Source organism: Macrotis lagotis, chromosome 5 (genome assembly GCF_037893015.1).
Source record: "Macrotis lagotis isolate mMagLag1 chromosome 5, bilby.v1.9.chrom.fasta, whole genome shotgun sequence".
Classification (NCBI taxonomy): Eukaryota; Metazoa; Chordata; class Mammalia; order Peramelemorphia; family Peramelidae; genus Macrotis; species Macrotis lagotis.
Genome location: NC_133662.1, coordinates 6,615,685 through 6,636,940, shown reverse-complemented (window position 1 = coordinate 6,636,940; position 21,256 = coordinate 6,615,685). Strand labels below are relative to the sequence as shown.

Sequence of the window (21,256 nt, the reverse complement as noted above, 5' to 3'; positions counted from 1 at the left end):
TGTGTGTAGAAAGAGACAAAATAAAAATGAGTTACAATGAGTTTAGGGGTGGCTTCAAAACACTTTATTTCTGAAATAACTATCACACATTAGCTGTGGAAGAGACTTTAGAGATTAGCTTAATATTCTAATCCTCAATGCTTAGTATAGTGACATAACAAATAATTCTTGACTATTGAGTATTCTGCAGTGAAACAGAAGTGCAAAAGGAGTAGCAGCCTGTCTAAAATTATACAGCTGATATTACCAACCTCATACTGTAGAATATATGAATATCATATAGTGAATTATAGCAATGAGGTTCTAAGAGTCAATGTGAGCTAGTAAATAGAAGGCCAGCATTGGCATCAGTGCAATCTTCTTTCAGATCTCACCTCTAATACATGCTAGTTATGACTACCTGCAAAATTTCAGTTCCCTAGGAAATTTTCTAAATTTTTATAGAGCTGTTGATGATCTGTGTAAATAAGAGGAGCTTCATGATCAAGACCTCTCTATTCCTATAAAAATCACAATTTTGAGCAATATTTTCTATAATAGTCTAACATTTAGGTAAATAAGAACTTTGGAGAAAATTAGGAAGCAGTTTGGTAAAAAAAAAAAAAACACATTTTGATTAGTTTCTAACACCACATACAAGAGTCAATCTGGTTCATTTTCTAGATTTGTTGTAACAACAGTAAATAATTTCATGAAATAAAATGAAAACAGAGACAATACACCAAAAAGTGTATAATGCAGTCAAAGCAATCCTGAAGGTAAACTTTATCTTCCTATATAGTTTTGTGAGAAATTTAGAGTGTTTTGGTTTCCACGGGGAGGAGAATGTCTAAGATATACATTACAAAGGGGGAAATAAAGGATTTGACTTCAACCAATCACAGAACTTGGAGAGATGTTCCAATCTCACCCAGAGATGACAGGCCCAAGAATGAAATGAATCCATCCCCAACTGTCCTGGGTTGCTAGGGCTTCTGACCTAACACAACTGAGTTTGTGTAATTAAGTTCATGCATAGTAACCAGCATAGTAACCCTGTGACAATTAACGTTCATCAATATAATATGTATTGTATGATCAAGTAGGGGAGACATGTTAGAGGGTGTCATGGGATGAGCAGATCTTTTAGATTGTAAACCCACTGAATGGAATATTCCCAGTAAAAACCTTCACAGGGTTAATATTCCTAGTGAAGTCCTCTCAGGTTAAGAAATATTAAGAAAAGCAAACTATTATTATTGGACTATTCCTAGAAAATCCTTGCATTCCAAAAGAGAAGTTCATGAATCACATGCTTTATGATAAAAATTGGGTGGACAGTCTAACTAACCGTAGACATTACTTCATTAAGATAGTGATAAAGGTCCCAAGTTACCTCATCCTCTGGTGGGAAAAATATTATGAAAATATTTCATTCTTTTCTCTGTGTCTGTTGCTGGGGTATATTTTCCTCGAATAAGATTGTACCCCCCAGAGACTCAGCCTGGGTTAAAGGAGAAGGTAATTAGGGAGGGAGATTTGCATTAGGACCTATATAATCTTGTTTGACTGTCCTTTGGGTGCAGGCTTTTTATCCTTGCCATCACTGGTGAGAGATTTGGGGTTTGCCCTTCTCTGAAGAAAATCAAATAAACTTTCTTTTGCTCAGACGAGTTCCTGAAGATTTTGTTTAATGTATTTTTACCCCACACACTAATGACAAGAGTTTATGATGACTCAGAAGGGAGGGACAAGAGTCTTCCAAAACTATATAATACTGGACATTGTTATACCTTGGTTGCCTTACACTAGGCACCTGTGTCTTGCAAGATTCATTAATAAAAAGCTTAATGCTTCTTTCATTCCAGCAGATTAAGTTTTATTATTGATAGCAAATTTCATTGACAAAAAAGGAAAAATAAATGAATTAGACATATAACTTTCAAAAAGTTAGAAAACAATATATTTTAAAATCCAAAATAAACACAAAAATATTCTAAAAATTGAATAGGTGCTAAACAAAGTTGATAACAAAAATAATAAATTAGTAAAATAAGTTAAAGTGTAAAATGACTACATAGTAGTCTCATAAAACTCATTTATCTTCTGATAAGACTTGACAGCTTCTTAATCAATTGTAACTGTAGTTAAATGGTTGAAATCTGTTTCAATCATTCTATTACTATATGCTTTGCTGCTTCCATGTTTAGTATTTTGTTTCTATGTAGGAATCAACCTCCTGTTTCATATCTATTTGATTTATGCTGCCACATTAATGCCATTTTTATTTCCCCCTCTTCCCCCAGGGGTTAAGTCCAATCATAAGTGCAACTTTTCCCTTAGATACAGGGATGGGGAGTAAAGAGCTGAAGAATGTGAGAATGGAAAACCTAATTTCCCTAATTAGAGGTCAGAACTGAATCTAATCCCAAATCACAGTAGCTCTGTACACAGGAAGCCACTGAAGATCTCTAAACACTCATCATCACCTTTTCTTGATCCACCAAACATGGCTAACTGCAGTGCACTACACAACACTGCAAGTGAGAGAATTGTAATTCTTCTAATCTTATTTTTCCTTTCATTTCCTTTCAAGCCTCTTCTCCCTTTCTGCTTAATTTAGATTTTTTTTTAAATAGTGGATTCCAAGAATCAGGTCATACTAACAATATTCCATATTTATACAAAACTTTAGAGTTTGCAAAGTGTTTTATGCACATTATTTGGTTTTATTTAAATAACAAACTGGGAGGTATGTGTTGTTCATTTTATAGCTGAGGAAATTAAAAATCAGAATATTTCAGTAATCCGCTCAAAGTCTTAGAACTAATAATTGTTTAAGGTAGGATTTGAACTTAGCTCTTTTTAAGTTCAAGGCCAATATTATACATTGCACTGGGTGTTAAATGACATGGCTTACAAACTGAGTAGGATTCAGTTTCCTCAACAGTTAAATAAGGGCATTGTACAATGCCTCTAGGGATCAGTGACCAAAATGTTTCATTTGAACTCAGAGAACTTCAGATTTGAGTCCCTACTCTGAGAGAGAGAAAGAGAGAGGGAGAGAGAGAGAGAGAGAGAGAGACTGTGAGAACAACTTGAATTTCAACCTGAGCCCCAGTCCCTGCTTCCTGCCTTCCTCTCCACATTGCTCCTACATACTGTATATCAGCAGGGGTTTTAGTGTCACTAGACATCAAGCTGATCATTTCTACACAGTTAGGAATTAAATGGGATTGCAGACTGATCCCTCAGCATATTTCTTACTCTTATACCCACTGCCCCCCAGTCTACCGATGACCCTGAAGATCTGTATCTTTATCCAAATCAGAGAGGAGGCTACAAGAAGCAATGCAATGTTATGACTCCACTTCTATAACAGTCTGCAAACTTTGACTTTGGGGAAGGCAATAAAGATGTCCAGGTCAGGGTAGGATCCTAGAGAAGAGGTTTCCAAGCACTTTTGCTCTCACTCCCTTTGGGAACACTTGGGAGTTGGAGGTGAGGGCCATGAGAGAATAGTAATATGTGGGATCTCTGGTACCAAGGGAGGAGGAACTGGAGGCCCCTAAGACTATGTGGAAAGGTATTATTTGAAAATAGTTCATAACACAACCTGATTCTTGTGATACTCATCTCGGTTGTGACAACTATAGAGAGTAGTATAGGATTTTCCTTGATCTAGTTGTGTTCCCAAAATATAATGATGATGCAATGTTTATCCTTTGTTCTTTTTCTGTTTTTTAATTAATATTTTATTTTCCTACATATATATTATAAAATTTTTTCAACCTTCATGCATATGCATATGTATATTTTTAAGTTACAAAATTTCCTTTCACTATCCCTTCTCATCCCCCTCCCCTCAGTGGTGAAAAGTCAGGTTAATATTGTACATATACATTTGTGTGAAGTACGTTTACAGATTAGTAATTTTCAATATGAGAAATTAGGATTAAGTTAAAGAAGTACATAAGAGAAATTTTTTTTAAAAAAAGTGAATGGAATGTTCAAATTCTGAAGGGGTTTTTTGTTTTAGTTTTTTTTGGTTTTTTGGTTTTTTTTGTTTTTCTTCCTCTGGGTGGGGATAGCATTGTCCATAGCCAGTCTATACAGTTGTCCTAGCTCTCTGAACTGCTGAGAATAGCTGCATCCATCATAATGTTGTTTTTAATGTGTACAATATTCTCTTGGTTCTGCTCCCTTTGCTCAGCATCAGATGCTGTAATTCATTCCATACTTCTCTAGAGTCTCACCATTATGGTTTCTTATAGAACAATAGTATTCCATAATATTCATATACCATAACTTGTTCAACCATTCCCCAATTGATGGGCATTACCTCAATTTCCAATTCTTTGCCACCACAAAAAAATAATTGCTATGAATATTTTGGAACATGTGGGAATTTTCCCATTTCTTATGATTTCTTCCAGATATAGACCTAGAATTGGAATTGCTGGGTCAAAGGGTATGAATAGTTTTATTGTTCTTTGGGCCTAGTTCCATATTTTTCTCCAGAATGATTGGAACAGTTCACAACTCCACCAGCAATGCATTACTGTCCCAATCCTCCCACAACCACTCCAACATTGATCATTTTCCCTTTTTTAGTCATCTTAACCAATCTGATAGGTATGAGGTGATACCTCATAGTTGTTTTAATTTGCATTTCTCTAATCAATAATGATTTGGAGCATTTTTTCATATGATTAAATATAGCTTTAATTTCTTCACTTGAAAATTGTCCATTCATATCCTTTGACAATTTATCAGTTGGGTAATGATTTGTAACCTTATAAATTTAATGCAATTCTCTATATATTTTAGAAATGAGACCTTTATCACAGCTTCTAATTGTAAAGATTGTTTCCTAGCTTTCTGCTGTCCTTCTAATTTTGGCAGCATTGATTTTTATTTGTGCAAAACCTTTTTAATTTAATATAGTCAAAATCATTCACTTTACAATTTGTAATGTACTCTGTTTCTTGCTTGGTCATAAATTGGTCCTCTTTCCATAGATCTGATAGATAAAATATTTCTTGGTCTATCAACTTATCCTATGGTGTGGCACTTTCTGTGTAAATTCTATACCCATTTTGAGATGTGGGTTTTCAACATTGTTTTCCAGTTTTTCCCACAATTTTTGTCAAATAATGAGTTGTTATCCCAGAAGTCACTGTCTTTGGGTTTGTCAAACAGTAGATTAATGTAATCATTCAGTACTATTTCTTTTGAACCATCCTAATCAACTGACCCATTACTCTATTTCGTAACCAGTACAAGCCAGTTTTGATGACTGCCACTTTATAATATAGGTTTAGATCTGACAGAGCCACCTTCCTTTAAATTTTTTTCATCAGTTCCCTTAATATTCTTGGTTCCAGATGAATTTTGTTACCATTTTTTCCTAGCTCAGTAAAATCATTATTTGGTAGTTTGATTGGTACGGCACTGAAAATTTTGAGTAGAATTGTCATTTTTATTATATTAGCTTGACTTAACCATGAGCATTTGACATTTTTCTAATTGTTGGGATCTGACTTTATTTGGGTGAGAAGAGCTTTGTAATTGTGTTCATACACTTTCTGGATTTGCCTTGGGAGTAGATTCCCATGTATTTAAGGTTGTCTACAGTTACTTTAAAAGAAATTTCTCTATCTCTTGCTCTGGGGTTTTGTTGTTCATATATAAAAATCCTTATGATTTATGTGGGTTTATTTTATAGCCTGCTACTTTGCTGAATTTGTTCATTGATTCAAGGAGTTTTTTAAATGATTTCCTTGGGTTCTCTAAATATACCATCATATCATCTGCAAAGAGTGAAAGCTTTGCTTCCTCATTGCCAATTCTGATTCCTTCATTTTGTTTTCCCTTCTCATTGCTAAAGCTCACATTTCTAATACTATAGTGAATAGTAATGGTGATACAAGGCATCCTTGTTTCACCCCTGGTCTTACTGGAAATGCTCTTCATTTATCCCCATTACATATAATAGTTATTGATGGTTTTAGATAGATACTAAGATTCCTTAAAATAATAAGGAAAACTTTTATTCCTATACTTTGTAGTGTTATTAATAGGAATGGAGACTTTTCAGTATCTATTGAGATAATCATATGATTTCTGTTGGTTTTGCTGTTGATATGTTCAATTATGTTGAATGTTTTCCTAATATTGAACCATCCCTGCCTACCTGGTATAAATCCTACCTTGTCATGGTGTATTGTTCCAATAATAACTTGCTGTTGTCTCTTTGCTAAAATTTTATTTAAGATTTTTGCATCAATGTTCATTAGGGAGATTGGTCTATAATTTTCTGTTTTGGTTCTTCCTGCTTTAGAAATCACCATGTTGGTTTCATAAAAAGAATTTGACAGAATTGCTTCTTCTATTGTTTAAATAGTTTATGTAGAATATGAATCAATTGTTCCTTAAATGTTTGGAAGAATTCACTTATTTTGAAGAATTCTGGACCTGGAGACTTTTCCTTAGGGAGTTTATTGATGATTTCTTCAATTTCTTTTTTTTCTGAAATGGGGTTATTTAAGTATTTTGTATTCTCTTAGGTTAATCTGGACAGTTTGTATTTTTATAAATATTCATCCATTTCACTCAGGTTATCAAATTTACTGGCATATAGTTCAGCAAGGTAACTCTGAATTATCTCTTTAATTTCCTCTTCATTGGGGGTTAGTTCACCCTTATTTTTTACACTGGTAATTTGGTTATCTTCTTTCTTTTTTTAATCAGGTTAACCAAAGGTTTGTCTATTTTACTGAATTTTTCATAAAACCAACTCTTAGGGTTTTTTTTGTTAGATCAATGGTTTTCTTGCTTTCAATTTTGTTAATTTCTTCCTTGATTTTCAGAATTTCTAATTTGGTATTTAATTGGGAAGCACTTAGGACAAAGTAGGCGCTAGATAAATGCTTCTTCCTTTCCCCTTCCCTCTTGTCATAGAAGCTGCTTCTGGAAGGTAGGGCACCTAACCATGGTCATCAAGAACATGTTGCTTCAAGAGTCTATTACAAGCAGTTGTCTGAGATTCATTACTGAGTTGACAGTAAGTCATTGGATACTGGACCTGTGAAATAAATATTTGAAGAAAGCAATCATAACCCTTTTTTACAGAGTTCTCTTCTAAACATTTCTTTCATCTAGGCCTCACATGTCTTGAACTTACAGACTTTCACCATCTTGGTTCTCTCTGGCTGGATCATCTACTACATACATGTATCTCTCCTAAATGCAGTGTATGTAGTAAGACAAATGTGATCTGGCCAGGGCAAAGGACAACAGAACCATCCCCATCACTTTCTGAAGGCTTTGTGAGCCCAGTTCAAGATTTTCTGGCTAGCACACAACTGTCTCACATTAAGCAAGAAGTCAATTCACTAGGACCTCCAGATATCTTTTCAGATACATCTGTTATCCAGATAGGGATCTTCATCTTATCCTTTTATAAATCATTTTCTGAATTTACATGTTTTAAGCAATCAAGACTTTTTTTAAAAAATATAAATCTGTCTTTCCTTATCACCTACAAACATACTTACATGCTATTGATGATACTTATTGTTGCCTTTATTAGAATATCATCTCCCTGAAGGCAAAGGTTTAAATATTTCAGTGATTAATTAATCTGAAAAACATAAATTACCTAGAATAGAACTTCATATTTGAGAAGTACTTCTAAGAAAAATGGACAGCAGTCTAACAGAAAATAAACCTTAAATTAACAGCTTGTGTCATGATCCACAATAAGTTCAAAATAGGCGAGTGACCTGAATATAAAGATCATATCTGTTTGTTTGTTTGTTTGTTTACATCAGAACAGAGATCATATTCATTTTAAAGCTTTCAGTAAGTGATGAATTCTTAACCAAATAACCAAATTGCAGAGAGACTATTGCAGAAGTTAAAATTGATCATTTCGATTACATGAAGTTGAAAAACTTCTGTAGAAGTAAAATTATACAAAAAAGGAAAAAGGAGGAAATTGTCGTGCGGTCCTTTTCCCCCAAACTCTGGAAGCAAGAGTCCCAAAGTTTCCCTTTCATAGATCGGACTTTCTTTGAACAAGGGGAGGTCGAATCAGATGATTATCTTTGGCCAGAAGAGGGTGCCAAATTCAAACAATTTTCAAATAAAAGCCACTTTAAACTTGCCAAGATTTGAGAAGGGGGAAGGAAAGGGTTCTAGAGAAAAGGGGACAGAGTAGGAGGGCTTTTTACTGATCACATTAACCTCCTCTTCCCCGGAATAGAACTAGAAAGATCAACAATTACAACTTTTGCTTCGTCTCGGGAGGGTAAGACATTCAGCTCCTTCCCATCTCTCACGGTCCTTCATCTAATTGGAAAACCTACCTCCCTCTAATAGGAAAAGGCAGCAAAGGGGTGAAGTGAATGAGAGGAAAGCACAGCTCACCTGTCCCCAGGAGACCTTAGGTCAAAGCTGTGTGGCCTCGGGCAAGTTACTTCTCTCTGTAGCTCAGTTCCCTCCTCTACAAAACAAGATCTAATAGTCTGCGATTCTTTGGGATGAGGCAGGGTGGGGAACATAAAGAGGGAAAGCAAAAGGAGGAGAAAGGAAAACAGAGGCGAAGGAAATTCTTTCTAGAAAGATGAAGGGGGCAGCCAGGTGGTGCAGTGGATAGAGCACCAGACCTGGAGTTAGAGGACCTGAGTTCAAATTCAGCTTCAAGACCCTTAATAATTACCTAGCTGTGTGACCTTGGGCACTTAACCCCATTGCCTTGCAAAAATCAAGTACATACGTACGTGTGTGTGTGTGTGTGTGTGTGTGTGTGTATAGATGAAGGTATCATCCAGATCACACAGCTGCCCCGCATCCTTCCCAGAGAACGCTCTGACTCGGGGAGGGGAAGGGAAAGAAGAAAGGGAAATAGGATACAGGAGGATATAGAAACTTTAAAGCTGCCTGACATGTTCCCGCATGGATTAATTACCTGCATCTGCATCTGCATCCCGCATACATCAATCCATAAAGATGTATTTACAGCAGCGTCGGGGTTGTCAAAACTGCTCCCAGGCTCGACTTCCAAACTGGCTCCATTCCTCCGGGACCCAGGAGCCTTTTCGTAGACCATCTCCCCGGGGGCGATAGAGTTCAACCTCTTAAGGTGAGACCCGCAGCAGATCCAGGAAAGGGGTTAACGGTCCAAGATGAGGCCTTACCCGCCAATAAGGTTCGCCAGTAGCAGGAGCCATATGGAGGTTCGCAGGTATTCACTCTACAGCAAGTCTTAACCTGGGGTCCAAGACCCACCCCCTCCCTTGCCCCAGAGATGTGAAGGGGATATCAGGTGATCCGTTAACTTAGATGGAGGAGTGGGGTGAGGAATCACATCTTTTTTTCTGTGTAACTGGCTTTCTTTGTAATTCTGTTTTATCTATGTCTTTAAAAGCATTATTCCCCAAAATACTGTCAAATCGTTATCATACTGCCAAAAGGGTTTCAGACACAAAAGGGGTTAAGAACCTCCTCTAAACAAAATTTCCCTCCTATTTCTGCTTCCTCTAACTCAGGGCAAAGCCCGAGAGTCAGAGTATGATCATGGACTGGGAAAACCTCGGCTTTAAAAGAAAGACCAAATTTTTCTTTTTCCGAAACTAGGTACAGCTTAACCAGACTAGTGACATTTCAACATCTCGAGATCTCATTGGCTGGAGTGGATAGGTGGAGACTAATTCCAGATCAAGCAAACATCTGGGAAATTAATAACTAAATTAATAACTCTCCTTTCTCCACCCCTGGATCTCAGGATCTTTTAGTAAAACAAAAGAGGAGGAAAATCTTTCCCTTTATGCTACTTGGCTATTGACAAGTGAGTCAGGTGGTCCTTGAGCCTAAATTTTCTCATCTGTCTCAAATTGTATGTTGATCCTGTTAACAGAATCTTTACAGAGCTGGTCTCTGATCTGGGCATGGCAGAGCATACCAGAAAGAGAGTGCCAGTTAGCAAGTAATAATTTAATCAAGGACCAATTTTCAAACCATGGGATTTCTTCCAATTGGAGTTCCACCTTGCTGTTGTGGAACCAGATGATATGATCATAAAAAGGAAAGGAAGAGGAAGGTGAAACCTAAAACAATCAGTTTGGGGACTTGAGTGATCTTCCCAGGACTAGCCCACCATGCAGGACAATACAACAATTACAGTAACTGTGACCGTTCAAGTAGGACAACACAGGCATCCTTTAGTCTTGTGGGGATGCTTAAGCTGATGGTATAGATTTGGAGAAACATTATTTTTGTCTGGGTGCAGCACAAATTTAACCAATTCACTTAACACAGGCAAAAGAATGCCTTGACTTGTCATGATTTAACAAATTACTCTAACTGCTTTGTTTTCACTGTTTCCCAAGGTCAGAACCTGCCTGGTAACAAAATCTATAGAAACCAAATTATTATTATTAAATTCATTATACAATATCATAGTAATGTGAAAATCATAATTCTCTTGATAATACATTGGCAGATTATGTAAGTATGTATGAAGATATTCTCATTCTAATAAATGATAGTTTCTTTCATCTCTCTTCTTTGCTCTGCTAGCCTCATTTCCAAGGGCAGATGCCTACTATTTCCCCAGCCTTCAGGAGGCTAGGTCTCCTAGAGCTTTGCCCAAGGTGAGTACTTGGGATGAGGTAAGCTGTTGACCTCCTGCCAGTAATCTCCCTGTCTATAGTTTCACAACGCTCTCATCTATTTCTTAGAAGATTTGGGTATAGGAAATACAGCAGCTTCCTTAGACATCTAAATGAAGAAGCCCAGGGAAGTTCAAAACCTCCTACAGGGAAGTCAGATCACCTGTCAGTGTAAGACTAGCAGTAACTGTCCAAAGCTCTTTTTCTGGATCAGGGAGTGTGACTATCAACTGGCCTCCAGTGACCCAGGAGTCTTTCCTCCCCCCACTAGCATGAATCAGCACCAGTCTCCAGGCTCCTTGAGCACTGCCCCCAATGCACCGTCTTGTTACACTCAGAAAATTCTATAAATAAACTCACCAGACTTTTGCTGGATGAGAAGAGGGTACCCCATTCCCTTTGGGACTCCATTGTGATGATTATGCTCACTCAGGAGCCCAGCAGATCTGTTTTCATTGTTATCTCTGACTGCTCTTCATTATGACTATCTCCCCTCAATTAAGGTGAATTATTTTAATATCTTGGGAATTCTATTTCTTTGCTTTGGGCCTTTAGGATTCTGGACCTTCCTGAACCTGTGCTAAGGAAAGTGGTCCCTGAGGTTTAGGGGAAATCCACAATGTGAACACATTGGACTATCTTTGTTGTGGGTCTACTTGCCTTCTCAACCCTTCTTATTTTGTTTCATTCTTTTTTCCCAGCTGCCTCCTGTACCACCTGTCCAATGACTATCACTGCATCCTGGCTGTCAGAGCACTGCCTGGGGAGAAAATACCAGAAGACAGTTGAGTGAGGGCAAGGGATAGGAGAGTCCTCCACTATTTCATCTCTCACCCTTCCCACTTCAATTCCAACTCTGTTCTTCCCTCATCTATGCCTCTATCTTCTCTCCTCCTCCTTCTACAGCCTCCTCCCCCCCATAGCCACCCTCCAGTTTGTTCCTCTCTTCTAATCTAATCCCTGCTCTTTTCCATACATATCTGATTTTGAATAATTATAGATCTTCTAAGACCCTTTTCTCTGGAGGGGATGTGGGGGGGAACCAATCAATTGCCAAAATTATTGTATGCTAACTAGTACGTCTCTGACAAATATTTCCAACTTTTAAATATAAAGTGAAGTTCAAATAGGTCATCAGAATTGAGCCCAACAAGATAAACAGACAATGCAAAATGGGTACAGGATTTAGAAATAAAAGGTAATGTTATAGGCCAATTAAGAGAACAAGGACTTGTTTATCTGTCAGATCTATGGAAAGGGAAAGAGTTTATTAGCAAAGAAGAGATAGAGAACATTATAAATAACAAACTGGATAAATTTGATTACATTAAATTAAAAAGGTTTTGCACAAACAAAATCAATACAACCAAGATTAAAAGGAATGCAGTAAGTTAGGAAACAATTTTTACAACTAGTGTTTCTGACAAAGGACTCATTTCTAAAATATATAGAGAATTGAGTCAAATTTATAAAAAAAAGTCATTCCCAAACTGATAAATGGTTAAAGAATATGGAAAGGCAATTCTCAAAGGAAACAGAACTATCTATAGTCATATGAAAAAATGCTCTAAATCATTATTAATTAGAGAAATGCAAATTAAACATCTCTGAGGTATCATTTCACACCTCTCAGAATGGCCAGTATGACTAGAAAGGAAAATGATCAATGTAGGAAGGAAGTGGGAAAACTAGGATACTAATACATTGTTAGTGGAGTTGTTTATTGATCCAACTCTTCTGGAGAGCAATTTGGAATTATGCCCAAAGGGCAATAAAATTGTTCATACCTTTTGACCCAACAATACCACAGTGGGCAGCTTTAATATCCTTATATTGTCATATGTGTGCTGAGTGGGCAAAAAGTAGGCCACCTCTTGATATTAACCAATTAAAAGGGTAGAGGAAATCAGAATCAAAGAATCTGAAGATTGTTTGGACCCTCAGAGGTCTCCTGTGGAGAAAGAGATGCCATGCTCAAATAGAAATTTTTTATTAGGATTCAGGTAATTGGGAAATATTTAACAAAAAAGTCTATATATCCTGGAGAGAATATGAAAAAGGGTAAAAAACCCACATATACAAAAAGATTCATAGCAGCTCTGTTTGTAATGGCAAAGAATTGGAAATTGAGGGGATATCTATCAATTGGAGAATGGTTGAATACATTGTGTTATGTGTGTGTGTGTGTGTGTGTGTGTGTGTGTGTGTGTGTGTGTGTGATGGAACACTATTGTTCTATAAGAAATAATAAGGGATAGGATTTCAGAAAAGCCTGAAACTTGCATGAATTGATGCTGAGTGAAATGAGCAGAACCAGAAGAATATTATACACACTGAGAACAACATGGAGTATCATGATGGAATTGTTCAACAGTACAATAATCATAGACAGTTTTAAAAGGCCTGTGATAGAAAATAGCATCCATATCCAGAGTAGGAATTGTGGAGCTTAAATAAAGACCAAACCTTATTATCTTCTATTTTTAAAAGTTGTCTTATTTATTATATCATTTTTTTCTCTCTAATGTTTGTTTTCTTCACTTTGGATCCAATTCTTCTCTCACAACATATTCAATATCAACCCATGCTTAGTATGGTTATACATATAGAACCTATATCAGATTACACTCTGTGAAAAGATGAGGGAGGGAAGAAAGGGAAGGAAAAAATTGTCAAACTCAAAACCTTGCAAAAAATGATTGGTTAAAAACTACTGTTCCATGCAGTTAGAAAAACAAATAAATGAAATATTTTTTAAAAAAGAAAAAATAAATTGCTGATTTAAAAAATGATAAACTGACAATGAATCCACCTCAGTCATCATCATCCTCAGTATCAGCTCATGAAGCTATCTCTTCCAGCCCTTTCTGCAGTTGAGCTTGTTCTATGTACACATGAAGTTAATATTTGTATAAAAGTTAAAAACAACAAAATATCTTATATTTCTCAGATGAATTCATTTTGGGCAGTACAATGATATGTTGTTTTACAAAAACTTTTGACTCTATAAAAATGGAAATAGCTTCAGAATGCTGAAAATTGTTTGAAATTTTCAGCTCATAAAATTTTTTGTTTAAAACCATGGGGTGTAACAATTTGATATTGTAAAAAAAAAAAAAAAATTAGTTATGTAGGGAAAACCCTACATAAAGTATAGAAAATGCTGACTGTTGGCCTGGAAGGTTGCCTTGGGCTTCCATCTATGTCAGTCTAGTCTGTCTGGCACTTAAGAGGTCATGAATGACCTTTTGTTGATTAGAAGAGATTCTCTAGGGTTTACCTTGGGAGTTAGAGGCACAAGTACCAGAGCCCCTGGGGAAGAGAAGAAGTATTATCCTTTGGAAAGAGCTCCCCTGCTATTAGGGGCGGCTCTGGACTGGGGCCCCCTGAGAGGAACGTTGAGATGCCCAGAGGTCAGAACCTGCCTTCGGGTACTGGGATGGCCTCGGTATGGGCTGGCTCCACCCTCAGGGGGAACTCAGGAGGAGCAAGACCACCTACTAGGAGGAGTTAGGTCTGGGGATAAAAGGGATAGTACAGAAAGGCTCGGGGGGATTCTTAGTAACATCAATAAAGAAGTGAACCTCTCCTCGCGTGCTCTGCCTGGTTTGTTCTCCCCTCCCCCACCCCGGGTGGAGAGCCAGAGACGTCTGAAGACCCTGGATTAGGGTAAGTAGAGGGCGGTGGCTGGAGGGTCAGACAGTACCCCTCCTGCAACACCCTGCCCCTTCAGTTACTTTCTATATTGGAAAGTCTCTGCTCCCAGGACAACAGTACAGATGTCCTGGTTGGCACTGGGTACACTTCCCCCTGGGAAAGAGTGAGGAGGGGGAAGGAAGAAGAAATGGAAAAGGGGGCCCGTTAGGCTGGTTATAAACTCAACAGGAGAAAGGGAAAAATAATAATCTATACCTATGTATGCCTACACCCTGCCAGTTGCCACAGTCACCACATGCATTTTCCTTGGAGATTTCAAACATAGGACATTTGACTTTGTAATATTCTTTTGAGTATTTTTTTGATCATCCTTGTCACCATAGTCACTTTCCTTGGTCAGAATTTTTCTGTTGTTTTACAGTCACTCAGTGATCTTAAGACCTGCTTCTTATTTTCTGGGGCCAGATCTATGCTGATGTAGCCTATGATGATGACTGTGATCCTCTCTCACTGGTACAACAGACCTTTCCTAAAGACTTTCTAAGTTGTCTTGTGTTGGAAAATTGTTTTGTTCCATCCTTTTGTGAGTTCTGCCATTCTATAATTTGTTAGGAATCATTATTTAAAGGATTTGAGGGAGTGCCTTTACTCCACGTTCTTGCCTTTACCTCCATTTAACAGGTATTTTGCCCCATTTCTTTCCCCTATTATCTCCTTCCTTCCTTCTCACTCAGAGTGGTACTAGTCAACTGGGTTTTGACAAGTTGAGCATCCCAAAATTAATAAAGATATGGCCTAGAGTCTGGTTTGTTGATGTCTAGTCCATAGCTGACATGGACCAGTTGTAGGTTGATGGGAGTTATACAAAACTGGTACTAGGACTTCTCACTCTTTTTAACTCATAGGTCCTGCCTATACTCATGTAACTCCCCCTTCCTGATGTTGCCCATCTCGATACCAATTATACCTAAGGAGTTGAGGACTATGGTGGTAATGTTACAGAAGCAGGGGAAATTGTGAATGTAATTGTCCACATGGGTAATTTTTGTTGACTGGGTAAAAGAAGCCATTCTTTCTTTCATTTTTGTTCTTACCTAGCCTTAATCAATGAGCACTGCCTCAGTCAAACTGAGACCTAGGAAAGAACCTAGCTGAAAAAGTTCAAGGTCACCCACTGCATCCAAGGCCATCTCTAGTCATCCTGATCTATACCTGGTCACTGGACCCAGATGGCTAAGGTGGAAAAAGTAAGGCTGATGACTTTGTACAGCTCTCCTTCACTTAAATCCAATTTACTTACATGCCATGACTTCTTGAAGTCATGGGCCTCTTCAAGAATGAAAAACAATCAACCTCTGTGTAAGTATGGGTCGGAATAGGGAGATACATTAGGCAGGCGCTAGCTATTCTACATATGGTGATGGGATCCTGCATCAAAGTGATGACAGTGTCAGAGGAAAGAAGGTGAAGTGAGGCAACAGCAACTGACCACTAGTTGAATAAGGGATATAGGAGATAATATTGAGTTGAGGATAATAAAAATAAGACAACCATGGGAGGAAGGTGATATTTTTTTCTCCCATTTTACAAATAAGAAAACCAAGGCAAACATATGCAGTGACTTGTTCAAAGACACATACTTATTAAGTGTCTGAGATGGGATCTGAATGCACATCTTCCTGACTCAAAGTCAAAGGCTCCATTGTCTGAACCACCAAGTTATCCTGAAATTGAGGCCCTGCAAATGAGCCCCAATTTCCTCTACAAGGATTTTTTTTTAAATGAAATTCTTATGATGATTTAAAATTCCCCCAGCTTTGGATAAGGTCATTTTTGGTTGATTTCAGGCCTGCCATTGAGACTCAGTGGTTACAAACACAGGTGCTAGAAGCACATGACTATGATACATAGGGATGCCTCTCCTCCCATCCTGCTAATTGTCTTTGTCAAAAACTTCCAGAAATATGTATAAATTCCAAGGAAAACAACTGCTCTGAAAAGGATATTCTGGAGAAGCAAAGCTGAAGAATGAGATATTAGCATGTCAGGCATTGATGGATTACAAAAGGAAAATTTCAGAGTTAGAAATTCACAATTCTATCCATGTCATGTTACTGCTAGAATTTGGTATTGGGCTTGAGAAATACCATGGCAGAGTGGAAGACTTGAGGCCAAGCCCTAGTTATGGTATTTATTGTATGTGTGACTCTGAGCACCTCACTGTACTTCTCTATGTCTCAGTTTTTTCATGAATTAAATGAGAATAACATGTGTATACTAAGTGATACCAATACTAAAAAGAAGCAATATCTCTTGCTTTGAAGCTATAAGTTACAGGGAGACTATTAGGAAAGGAAGAAGGCAAAGCAAAGGTCCTTATAGGGCAGGGTTCCAACCTTTTAGCTCTTCTAGGAGGCATCACCCAACAAAACCTGGTCAAGGGCAGCATACAAAATTCAATACCCACTGAAATATAATGCAGCCCACACCACCAACAAGCATAACAACATGCATAACATGGGCCCTCATGAATGGGCTGCTACAGTCAGCTGTTATAAGGAAAGCAATTTGGGGGATTGGAAGGACCTTGTTTGTCAGACTCTGACCCTGGCACACACATATGTGACTCTAGAAGGATGTTGACCCAACAATTGTTCACAGTGGGCAGCTTTAATATCCTTATATTGTCATATGTGTGCTAAGTGGGGAAAAAGTAGGTCACCTCTTGATATTAACCAATTAAAAGGGTAAAGGAAATCAGAATCAAAGAATCTGAAGGTTGTTTGGACCCTCAGAGGTCTCCTGTGGAGAAAGCGATGTCATACTCAAATAGAAATTTTTTATTAGGATTCAGTCATTTTTAGTCATGCACAATCCTTTGTGATCCCATTTGGGGTATTCTTAGTAAAAATGATTTTCCGTTTCTTTCTCCAGCTCATTGGGAAACTGAGGCAAACAAATTTAAGTGACTTGCCCAGGGTTACACAGCTAGCAAGTATCTGAGGTCAGATTTTAACTCAGGAAGATAATGGTTGTCCCACATTTCAAATGGAAATCACTAATCTGTACATAAGGATCCCTGCAGGCCACATATTCACCTAGTTTTAAAATGAAATGCTACCTGTTTTATTGTCATTTGACTTTTTTTGTTAAATATTTGTTAAATATTTCCCAACAAATATTTCCCAAAACAAAATATTCCCAACAAATCTTGTTCCAAAGCACTCCAGAACATTGAAGCCCTTTAGCAGATTGTATATATGACCCCTCTGGACATACCTCTAAATGCAAGGAATCTATACTCTCACAAAGCTCATAAATTTGACCACTCAATTCCTCCAAGGAGAAACCTCTTGAAGCAATCTCTTCTGCTGATCACTTGTAATTGTTAAGAAGGGGAATTTGTGAAGTTAGACTACTCTAGGAGTCACAGCATTTAGGGATCAGATCAAAAAAGCAACTCCAGTTCTACAAGAGATGTTTCATATTTCAGTGAATAATGTGAATAAAAATGTTTGTCCTTCATTCCCAAAGAAGACCACAACATCAGGGAGATGATATAATGACAAGCACATGAATTGGATCTGAGGGGAGGGGGGTGATGTGCTAAGTTACCAGCCTCACTTTCTCCTCCAGAACCATCTGATTCCAATGACCAGATATGAATCAGGAGGACTAGAGATGTTCCTGGATGCAAGGCAATCAGGGTTAAGTGACTTGCCCAGGGTCACACAACTAGGTCTGAGGCTGGATTTGAACGCCCATCCTCCTGACTCCAAAGCCAGTGCTCTATCCACTCTGCCATCTAGCTACCCCTATTTCAGTGAACTAACTGTCCATCAGAGATACAAAATAAATATTTTTCTCCTCCTACTATAAAGACTCAGGTGAACAGGAAGTCTTATGGAGAAAGAGAAGATATGTCCTCCATGTACAACCCTTCACAACTAAAGACAAGAGGAAGCTTCTGAACTCAAAGAGGAATATAGTTCCACTCCCTCTAAGCTTTTTCTCCACTTCAACCTCAGGGTCCCCAAATCATGTCTGATCATGGGATCTGATGGCTTTACCCCAGATAAGATCATTCATCTACATATTGTCACAAAATCCCTGGCCTGCTTTGGGAGATGAATGGAGATTCAGAGAGAGACCTCTAGCCTTCTCCTGCAAAAATTATGTCTGAGCTACTGAAAGTGATAGGAGCAACAAATGGTTCAACAGAACCCCAGGATCCTACATGTTTTCTCTTAATTATCACATATCACCTATTACAGTAGGGCCTGCCTTCTTTAGATCAATTAATAATTGGAATAGGAAACTACCCCACGCAGAGATTTTAGAACATGTGAACAAAATTCAGATGTCCTTGAATAAGGACAAAGAACAATTGTTTTATGTGAAGGTGAGATAGGAGAGAAATATAAAGCATTAAATTATACCTCTTATTTGGAAATAAATACTAAGACAGAACAAAAGAAGGAAAGTTAAATTCTACCAGCTTTGTTGATCATGCAAAAGTGGAAAGGAGAAGTTGGAAAGGAGCGAAGTTTTACATGGAGAGGGACAAACTAGCTCTAAACCTGTATCGGGTAGGGACTTCAACAGAGCAGAGAAGAGAAAGGGGCTTCTTTACATTTAGAAACTAGATAGTCCCTCCTTCATTAATCCCAAATTTGAGTCCTTTCCTACTTCAAAGGGAAGAAAGACTCCCAATCCTGGAACAATCTAAAAAGAAAAAGAAGTCATCTGATACAGAAGCCATCACCAATAGTGCCCTAGGGCACTATTGTGAGCCCTGAAGATGAGACTAGAGAAACCCTTAGAGAGACTCCTAAAATGAAAGAAAAGCAGGGAAACAAACACACAAGGGTGGAGGAAAATGACAACAAAATAGAGAATTGAAACTCTTTGAAAATAGATGCTGAGGGGCAGCTAGGTGGTGCAGTGGATAAAGCACCGGCCCTGGAGTCAGGAGTACCTGGGTTCAAATCGGTCTCAGACATTTAATAATTACCTAGCTGTGTGGCCTTGGGCAAGACACTTAACCCCATTTGCCTTGCAAAAACCTAAAAAAAAAAAAAAGATGCTGAAGGTTATGTAGGCTAACAATCTATCAGCCTATTTGTGTACAGTTCCAGTTCCAGGAGGAACATGCAGCCTGGGTGCTTTCTGAAGTTCTGGAACAAGTTGATCTGATGTATCATATCAACAAGCACACTACCATAACAAATCAATACAAGCATCCGCATACTCGTCATGTACAATACATTGTCCCTCAGGTTCTATCTTTGTCCTGACCTACACCTACAATCAAAGACTAAGAGAGAAAGCAGGAGAATTCCTAAAAGATTTCAAGCTTTAATTTCTTTTTCTCTTCATATAACCAGAATACTTCTACATTATCATCCTATATCCAAACTGGCCCCACCTAAATGTAAAGCTCAGTTAAAATTGCAGGGAAAAGTTGGATATTTAAGAAAAACAATTCATTATCCTTTTTTTTTCTTGCCATTGTAAAAAAAATTCCAGAGTTCAATTTTGAAGGAGCCCTCATTTTCAAAGGGAGACAGACAGAAAGAAAGAAGGCAAGGGTGCAAGGCCTTAGAGGACTGGAGCAGAAGGTGGGCCTGGGGGCAAAGGTCAGAGGCATTTCCAGGTTCTTTCTCCCTCTCCCCTCCATGGCATGAGGACAGATGGGGCTACAGGGAATGTCTAAGAACGAGTAACGCAGCTTCAGGGGAGGCTGAGCCCAGGTCTGGAGTGGCCAGCACATTCAGACGGCACAGGGCAGTACCTGCCCTTAGCAGAGTATTCTTCCCGAACTCTCGATACTTTTTCAGCCACAGCACGCAGGCCTTCTCCAGGTAGATTTTGGTTTCCCGCGTGTAGACCCTGTTCACCTCCCACTTGAGCTTAGTGTTTACAGCCTCAGGCACTGCTGCAGTCCACCTGTAGGTCTCAGTGTCCAGGGAGAGGAAATCACGGCCGTCACAGGCGTCTTGGTGAAACCCTCGCTTGAAGGTGAGGTTGGGGAAAACCTCACAGCCGTAGCGCTGGAAGGTGTGACCCTCAGCCCGAAGGTCAGCACAGTCAGATCCACGGCTGACCCCATGAACTGCTCAGGGGGCCTGAGATGGCACCCAAAGTAGTTTCTTCAGCTTCACTTCAGCCCCCCCTCCTACTTTGTGTTCTCCGTGGGACCGCCAGGTGGGACCGCTAGGTAACGATGAGCTGGGACTCAAGTCGCCCCCCCCCCCCCCGTCCCCGTCCCCACTCTGATCCATGGGAGAGCCCTGCGACCCCAGAGCCCACCCCGCGCAGTTTCTTCAGGTGCGCTCGGTATTTCTGTGAGACCAGCTTTACCATCCCCGTGTTCAGCTCCCAGTAGCCCTGGTCCAGCTTGTCCAGCCACTTGTCCCGCGACTCCATCCTCCAATTCGCATCATCGCGGTCAAAGTACACGTGCTGCACGTCGTTCACGTAGACCACCGAGAAGAACCTAGGCTCGCCCAGGGAGTGAGAGCCTGAGAGGTGGGGCCAGGGCCGGGGCTCAGTGCCTCGGACCCTAGCGCTTCCCACCTCCCTGCAGCGAAGCCGGAGGCAACCCCAAGCAAACCATCCCGCCGGAGTCCTGCACGGGGCTCCCTGGGACCTCTGGCCTCGCGGACCCCGGGATGTCGCCCCTCTCCGGGCACCCAGCCCCTCCACCTACCCCTCACCCCCGCACCACTGGTGCCCCGCACCAGGTCGTAATAATTTTCATGACTATAGCGTCTAAGATCCGCAAAACAGCATCACTGACAACCCGCCCAAATCTTAGTGCTCCTTCTAAATACTGCCCCCTCCCAATCCCCGCCAACTCTGGTCTGGGTCCCCGGTCTTGTTCCCTCCCTTAGCCTCCTACCTTGTCTTCACCTGGCCCAGTTCTCATCCCACACGCTCCC

General features: G+C 39.2%; 1 long non-coding RNA gene across 1 annotated transcript; it reads left to right on the top strand.

The window, feature by feature from the left end:
• Positions 1-9,138: 9,138 nt before the first annotated feature.
• On the top strand, positions 9,139-11,649 carry LOC141489590 (uncharacterized). Its single transcript, XR_012468944.1, has 3 exons — positions 9,139-9,340; positions 10,564-10,637; positions 11,357-11,649. It is a non-coding gene; the product is annotated as an uncharacterized LOC141489590 (long non-coding RNA).
• The last annotated feature ends 9,607 nt before the right edge of the window (positions 11,650-21,256 follow it).